Raw genomic sequence first — 8,135 nt, 5'->3', positions numbered from 1 at the left:
CGCAGCCCACTGAGGTGAATAATTAGGGATTCACGTAAAAGACACCATAAAAAAAACGAAAAGCAAATGTGTTGAATATGGAACATAGGAAACATATTGTAGAACGTATCAGAGCAAATTAGAGCTGGAATTTGGTACGCATTTTTAGAGGGCTAAAAGCTTATTTGCGTCAACAGAAACAGCAAACGAAAAATAACTCAAAAACAAGTCTAGATCTAAGTCATAATATGAATAATATTGCAAAGGCTAAATTTTATTATTTTTCTATTTCAGAATTCACTGTTTTATCTGCACCACAGCATAGATATCAATGTTATTGTTATCTATGCTGTGATCTGCACCATATTCACATAGGCAACCAAGATATCACGCGACCATAACGTGAATCAATCGATTTATTATATTCTCTTAATTAAATTTCTATTCAAATCTCTTATACAAAATGTGCGATCTACGTTTATATATTCGCCTTTTGTATTCAAATTTAATAAAACTAGTAATTAATTTATTAAAGAAAAATTGGTCAAACGAAGTTTCGACAGAACTTTCCTCGCACAACGAAGGATATCCAGCATTTTCTTGAGTTTTTCCTTTACACAATTTTGTGATGATGTTATGATTTTTTTTGTGGGGAATAAACAGATAGATTTTGATTAACAATTTACCATGCTTACGATATATCAATTCAATTTTTCATTAAAATAAATCGATTGATTAATAATTTTTTTAAGTGACCCTATATAAGCAAATCTAAAAAATATGAATGCAGTGATAAATTACAAGTGTAGACTGATCAGATTTTGCACACTTAAGAGGTGACGTCATCAATTTTTTAGGGGGGACGAGCAAATACATTTTCATAAAATATTTACCATGCTTATAATAACTTTAAAATATCTCCAAGATGTCAAAGCATTAGGTATTGTAGTTCCTGATTAAATGAATAAAATAATTTCACGCGTTGGTCATGTTTTTTTATTCACCCTGTATAAGCAAATCCAGAAAATATGACTGGAATGAAAAATCGCAGTTACAGACATCATACGTACATTTTAGATAGGATTTATTCGACAAAATTTTGAACTGACGTCATCAATTTTTCGGAGGGGATAAGTAAATATATCTTGAATATGCTTATCATAACTTTAAAACATCTTCAAAATTTTAAAGCATTTAGTTTTGCAGATTCAAAATTAAATTATCACAAAATGTTGTTTTATAATTTTGAATTTTTTTTCAAAAATCTGGACATTTCGGGTAAAAGCTCAACGCAGATTCATAAAGTACATGTGTAGTTATATGTTATTTTATACAATTTAAAACCCACTTACTATGTCCACTTTTGAATTAACATCATCACATTATTGGTGGAGATGACTAGACAAATTTTGGTTTGCATGATATTTCTAACATAAATACAAAATTTGACAACAATCAACCCAGTACTTTCGGAGATTATCTGTCTAATAAAAATCCGGGACGGCAGACGGACAGACACACAGACAGACAGACAAACAGACAGACGGAAACAGGAGACTTATTTCTTCGTACTCCAGAAAACGCTTACGCTCGGGAAGTAAAAATGCAAAGAATGTTTTTTTTGCTTGAAGTGAATTTGCAATGTAGGAATTCATACATAAAAATATCATAATCCGTGTTTTTAAAACCAGATCCGGTACACATAAAAATCCAGATTAATAAATATTAATAGGAATTTTTCTGAATTAAATACCGAGGTCAGATTCAGATTAGTGCCTATTCAGAATGTAAAATCATAATGACTGAAAATTTGTATACAACGTTTCTTTCTTTCTCGTTTTCTTTTTTAGACACAGCATCGTTAATGAAAAGAAATATGCTTTCATAAATTAAAGAAATTAGAAAAAAATACGTAATTATTAATGAGCAGACTACTGAAGAATTCTCCAAATGCGAACTGATTAAACGAGCAGCATTTATAAACAGTGTCAAATAAATAAATTATTTTATAATGTATTCTGATGCGACTAGAATTAATTTTTATTTTCTTTCTGTGGTAGAAGCAATGTATTGTTGTAATTATTCGTTTGTTCATTCATTCACTGATTGTTGAATTTGATGTGCAAGATCATCGAGTGTAGTAAGTAATTTGAATTTGAATTTAATTTGAACTTACACGCACTAAGATACTGGGCCAAAAAAATCCTTGCAAATTTTTTTGAAGTATGGAAATATTCAAGTTTAACTCGAATATAATTTTCCTAGATATTTATAAATCATTAATAATAGTTTTAAAACAAACTTACTGTAATGACGTGTATTTTGCAAAGTTACAAATTTAGAACGATTTGTATTCCGAAAGTTGGGAGAATTTGGATTTTAAAATGATCCGTTAAGGTAAGAATTCTAGATCCGTGTAGCGATCCACACTTAATTATACATATACATCAATTCACGGATAATAGTTATTACGGATTATACAAAACTGGAAATCCGTTCGTTGCGCCGTGGACACCACTAAAGCGAACACTTTGATGCATTCTTGACAAAACTAGCTAGTGGAACCGAACCAGAAAAACTCCGTTTTTGTTATCATTTTGCTACATTTTTATTGACAGTTCTTATTGTATGTTACTTTTTAACACTTAAATAACAAATTAAAGAAAAAAGATAACATTACCCGATTTTGAAAGCACATTCTATGAAACCTACATACCTGCTTTTTTTCTAAAAATTACACAGTGATTTCACACAAGGTTTTCTGTTGCTGGTTTCACTAATAGAAGCGATTTTCTGTCGCCGCGACCAAAAATGTGAAATCAGGATATAAAGTAGAGCTCGCAATCTCTAGTTTGTGTATACAATGAATTTTGTCACAACCGCGTGTGTAATCGCTTTGTTAGTGTTATTACAAACAATGGTTAGAAAAAGGCTCAATAAATATTGGGTGTACCCAGTTGTCACTCAAAGATTGCTCACACCCAAGTTATCTTTCTTATTCCAATGGAATACTCTTTCAGTTCGTTACTAAACACAGCAGATTTTTTTTCCATGTCTATTAGTAATTTTTCAAAGTTCATAACATTAAAGTGTTACGTGGTATAACACGGCATATAACATAAGTACACCATAAACAATGGTGTTTTGACTATTACTAATATATATTTATATAAACCAGGAAAAGGCACACTCTTTAGGTACACCACAGTACGTCTGAAGATATGTGGACTGATTGTTTTTCAAAGTTACAAATTTCAAGTTTTTCTTTGAGAAGTTCAATTGATGAGCAATCGAACGCTTTTGATAACCCGCAGAATAGTGCTATAAGTTAATGAAATGTCTATAACATGTTTTATGTTTTTTAAAGTTTTTGCGTTTAATCCATCGATACCTCTAGTGTACCTACATAATATAAATATCAATAAGGGTAGGAGAAACGAAGGAATACATTTTAATTGGTGGATCATTTTTTCCAAGATTTATTTAAATTTTAAGCAATTTAATGCAGTGCTGTACACTGTCAAACTGACATTGATTAGTGATTACAGACGTTCGTCAAGTTTTATTTAAAAAATGACCGGCAGCAGAATAAAAGATTGTCATAACCGTTCAGAACACGGAAAAATCTTTAAGCGCGATTCCAATGGAAGAAACTAAATGCTATGGAAATTCCAAGACAAGGGCGAATATGTGACGATCATTTTGCAAAAGATGTGACGATTTCTACGCTGCTGAAAGAAAACTAAAAAATACGCTTACTATGGGACCGGATAACATACCATCGTTCCTGGTACGTGATTGCTTACCCTGTTTCGTACGACCTCTCTTATATATGTTTAATTTAATTATAAATAGGGCACATTTTCCCAAAAAATGAAAAGTTTCGTGAGAATGTCCAGTTTTCAAATTAGAATCTAAGAATGAATGATGTGAGCAATTATAGGCCCATAAATTTGCTGAGCAATTTTACTAAATTGTTTGCGGGAATGCATGGATTTGTAAAAGGCCGATGAACGGCGACCAACCTATGTAAATTTGTTCAGTATGCCGCGAATGCTCTTGACAATAAAAAACAGGTCGATGTTATATACAGGGTGCCGCATCCAAGTCTGGATATAGGGAATTAACATGCGAATTGGTTTTTATTTTATAATATCTCCCCAGATCACTTTAAAGCTATTATTGAGTGATGGCTTTGTGGAGGTCGAAGAGGGCTATCGGCCAGTATTTTTTTCAAATCGTTGCATCGCGCTCATTCACTGTAAAAAGGTTTTAAATATCGTATTTTGAAATTCGCGCCCGATCCGAATTGTCGCGAAGTGTTCCGTCGTACTGTCGAAGTTCGGCGATCGCGTATTTTCATTACCCATGCAAAATTCAAATGTCAAAGTGAAATTAGAAATTATTCTCATCAGAAATCAACGAACAAGTCAAACTGAATTATTTTATCCAGTGTGATGATTATTGTAGGACAAATTAAACGGAATAAATGCACTAATTGATCCATTCATTCGTCATAGTGCGCGACCCCGTCAAACGAGCCATCTCGAACTACAATCAGACCGTATCCAAAAAGCCCAAGATTAAGACTTCAAGACTTCGAGCAGCTGGTCTTCCTCAAAACCCCATCAAAGCCCATCGGCAGCATTGCGACATTTTCTGGGAGCCCTCAAGCTAGGAATGTACTCAGGCTGCTTCACTCAGTAATCACTGAACGACTCAAATTGAATTATTTTATCCAATATGACGATTATTGTAGGTCAATTTAAACGAAATAAATGCACAAACTGCACAAAATATTTTATTAGGTTATGTTGCTGGTGCTGATCGAGTCTTTATTACTAAAATCTCATTAAAATGCCATGTTCTACTGCGATTAGATGAAAAAGCGAGGGCCCGCTTTTCTTATTGTGTGATGATAAGGTTTACTATCAAAATAGCTGGCGCTTTTGAAGAGGACCTTTTAATGAACCATTTAGATAACTACAAATAACAAAACTTAACAATTGTTGATGAATGAAGTAATGAAATATTGTATGAATCTGGAGAAGTATTGCACTATTTTCAAGAATTGCTCAAAAAGACTGCTCTCAGCAGCTGTACAGTAAGTAAGCCAATCTTCAAAACTCCTACGCGTGTTGATCAGCATTTTAGTTGAAATCTGAAGACAATATTGCTGGATTGCTTGTTTCAGCGCTTCTCTGTTTGTATAGCTTGTCTGAATGCAGATCGTCGTGAAGAAATCTCCAAAGAAAAAATTCTCAGGGGTTTATATCCGGCGATTGCACAGGCCAATGGGGCGGTGCAAACTTTCCATTCCAACATTGCGGAAAAATACTGGTTCAAATAAACAACATTTATGCGAACTGTATGGCTGGAGATTTGGTCCTGGATGTAAAAGACCTGCTGCAGATGCCGCACCCTTCAAGTCCCAGGAAGTATTTGCTGAGCTAGCATATTATCCTACTTCTGAGCATTCAATCCGAATTCGATGAAAAAAGGTGCAATGACATGATGTCCTAGAAGCCCCAGTCATACACTGACAATTGCACGCCATTGATAACGAAGGTCATGGACCACGTGAGGGTTGTGTAATGCACAAATTTGATCGTTCTGACGATTATAACTTCCCTTAAGACCAAATGAACGTCAGTAAAACAAATTTTCCTCAAAAACTCTCCATCAGCCTAGATTCTCTCAAGCGTTCCTTCGTAAAACTCTATATGTGAGAAGTAGTCCCCAGGCTTCAATTTTTTGTCATGATGCTTTTTGAAATTCTTCTATCTCATCTGTTTAAGACCCCTAGAAAACGTCGTGCCCACCTGATTTTATGTAATTTTTATCACCTTTGAAAATAAATGTAACTTTATTTTGCGAAATATTATTTTTATTTTTGTTGTTGTTAACACAATAAACAAATAAAACAGTAATACAAAAGTTTCTGAATCCCAAAACACATTCGTAATAGAGAAAAATACTTTAAAATGTTGATGAGTCAATGTTCTACATTTCTCTCTCAAAAATTTCCTGTAATGAACATGCTTCCTGGAGGCAAAAAATCCATCCCTGCTTAACGAATGTAAAATCAATTGACTTCCAATCTTTAGTGATTCCAAAAAAAAGGGTGAAATTTATCCAAATTACCTACTAATTAAATTAACTGTTGAAGAACATGCAGGCCCCCGCTTTTTCATCTAATCGCAGTAGAACATAGCATAACCTAATAAAATATTTTGTGCAGTTTGTGCATTTATTCCGTTTAAATTGACCTACAATAATCGTCATATTGGATAAAATAATTCAATTTGAGTCGTTCAGTGATTAGTGAGTGAAGCAGCCCGAGTACATTCCTAGCTTGATGGCTCCCAGAAAATGTCGCAATGCTGCCGATGGGCTTTGATGGGGTTTTGAGGAAGACCAGCTGCTCGAAGTCTTGAAGTCTTAATCTTGGGCTTTTTGGATACGGTCTGATTGTAGTTCGAGATGGCTCGTTTGACGGGGTCGCGCACTATGACGAATGAATGGATCAATTTGTGCATTTATTCCGTTTAATTTGTCCTACAATAATCATCACACTGGATAAAATAATTCAGTTTGACTTGTTCGTAGATTTCTGATGAGAATAATTTCTAATTTCACTTTGACATTTGAATTTTGCATGGATAATGAAAATACGCGATCGCCGAACTTCGACAGTACGACGGAACACTTCGCGACAATTCGGATCGGGCGCGAATTTCAAAATACGATATTTAAAACCTTTTTACAGTGAATGAGCGCGATGCAACGATTTGAAAAAAATACTGGCCGATAGCCCTCTTCGACCTCCACAAAGCCATCACTCAATAATAGCTTTAAAGTGATCTGGGGAGATATTATAAAATAAAAACCAATTCGCATGTTAATTCCCTATATCCAGACTTGGATGCGGCACCCTGTATACAGATCTAAGTAAGGCGTTCGATCGAGTAGATCACTGTATGTTAATTTACAAATTAAAACAATACGGATTATGTGATAATATAATTAAGTCGTTCTGTTCATTAATATATCATATATTTCAGTATGTGGAATATGTAGACACAAGATAGCAATTATATCACGTCTATTCTCGTGTGACGCAAGGGTCGAACTTGGGCCTTTTGTTATTTCTAATGTTTATTAATGTCATAGTCAAAGTTTTGAAGTGTAAGCTCTTTCTGTATGCGGAGGACCTAAAAATAGCGAAGATAGTTACAAACAAAAATGATTGTGAGTATTTACAAAATAATTTAGATGTATTCCTGCTCTGGCGTAGTAATAATTAGTTAAAAGTAAAGAACAAAAAATGCAAAATAATAAATTTAGAAGAAAATCAGAAAGTATTAGAAATAGGTACCATATTAATAATGTTGAATTTAAAAGATGTTTACAGTTAATGGATATTGGCGTTGTTATGGATTGCACGCTGTCGTTTGTACCTCATGTAAATTGTGTTGTTAATTCAGCTATTAAAATGCTAGGTTTTACTACTCATAACACGTCTCAATTTAAAAACGTAAATTGTTTAAAACTGTTAGTGAGAAGTAAGTTAGAATACTGTTGCGTAGTGTGGTCCCCTTTTTATAATGAATATATTAGTGACATAGAGCGGCTTCAAAGAAGATTTCTGTATTTTGGCAAATATGTTAGTGACAATGTACTGAATTATTCGTTATATGGGAATACTCGAAAAACTGAAATGTGGACGCATTTAGTTTGTTATTGAAGTAGTGAATATTAATAGGTTTACCATCATTGTTGAGAGCAACTTTTTCTGGTACAAAATTTCTCTCAACGGCAGAAGACAAAATGTATAAAAAATTATAAAATTTTGCATCACCATTTAAGCTAATGTCGCATATAAATGATCAGTCAATATTTGCAATATTATGATAAAAGTTATGAAGACCAAGAGCTAGATAAATCTAAAATAATGACATTGACAATAAGGAAAAAAATCATAACATTCAATTACTGCGTTAACAACAATATTATTAAACGTTGTAACATTGTTAAGGACTTAGAAGTTACATTCGATCCCACGTTTTCGTTTATTATATTGAACACATTGTTGAAGTAGTAAGAAAAGTGTCCAGGATGCTAAGGTTAGTTATTTGAAATTTGCGAGTATTAGA

General features: G+C 33.4%; 1 long non-coding RNA gene across 1 annotated transcript; it reads left to right on the top strand.

Moving 5' to 3' along the window:
- Nucleotides 1–4,687: 4,687 nt before the first annotated feature.
- On the top strand, nucleotides 4,688–5,858 carry LOC135137526 (uncharacterized). The gene is made up of 2 exons (XR_010281840.1): nucleotides 4,688–4,734; nucleotides 4,788–5,858. It is a non-coding gene; the product is annotated as an uncharacterized LOC135137526 (long non-coding RNA).
- The last annotated feature ends 2,277 nt before the right edge of the window (nucleotides 5,859–8,135 follow it).

This window comes from Zophobas morio, unplaced genomic scaffold, assembly GCF_036711695.1.
Source record: "Zophobas morio isolate AGI-343-1 ecotype UQ-CSIRO unplaced genomic scaffold, CSIRO_AGI_Zmor_V1 ptg000029l, whole genome shotgun sequence".
NCBI lineage: Eukaryota > Metazoa > Arthropoda > Insecta > Coleoptera > Tenebrionidae > Zophobas > Zophobas morio.
The sequence above is the reverse complement of the archived record's forward strand: the minus strand, read 5'-3'. Positions and strand labels throughout refer to the sequence as shown.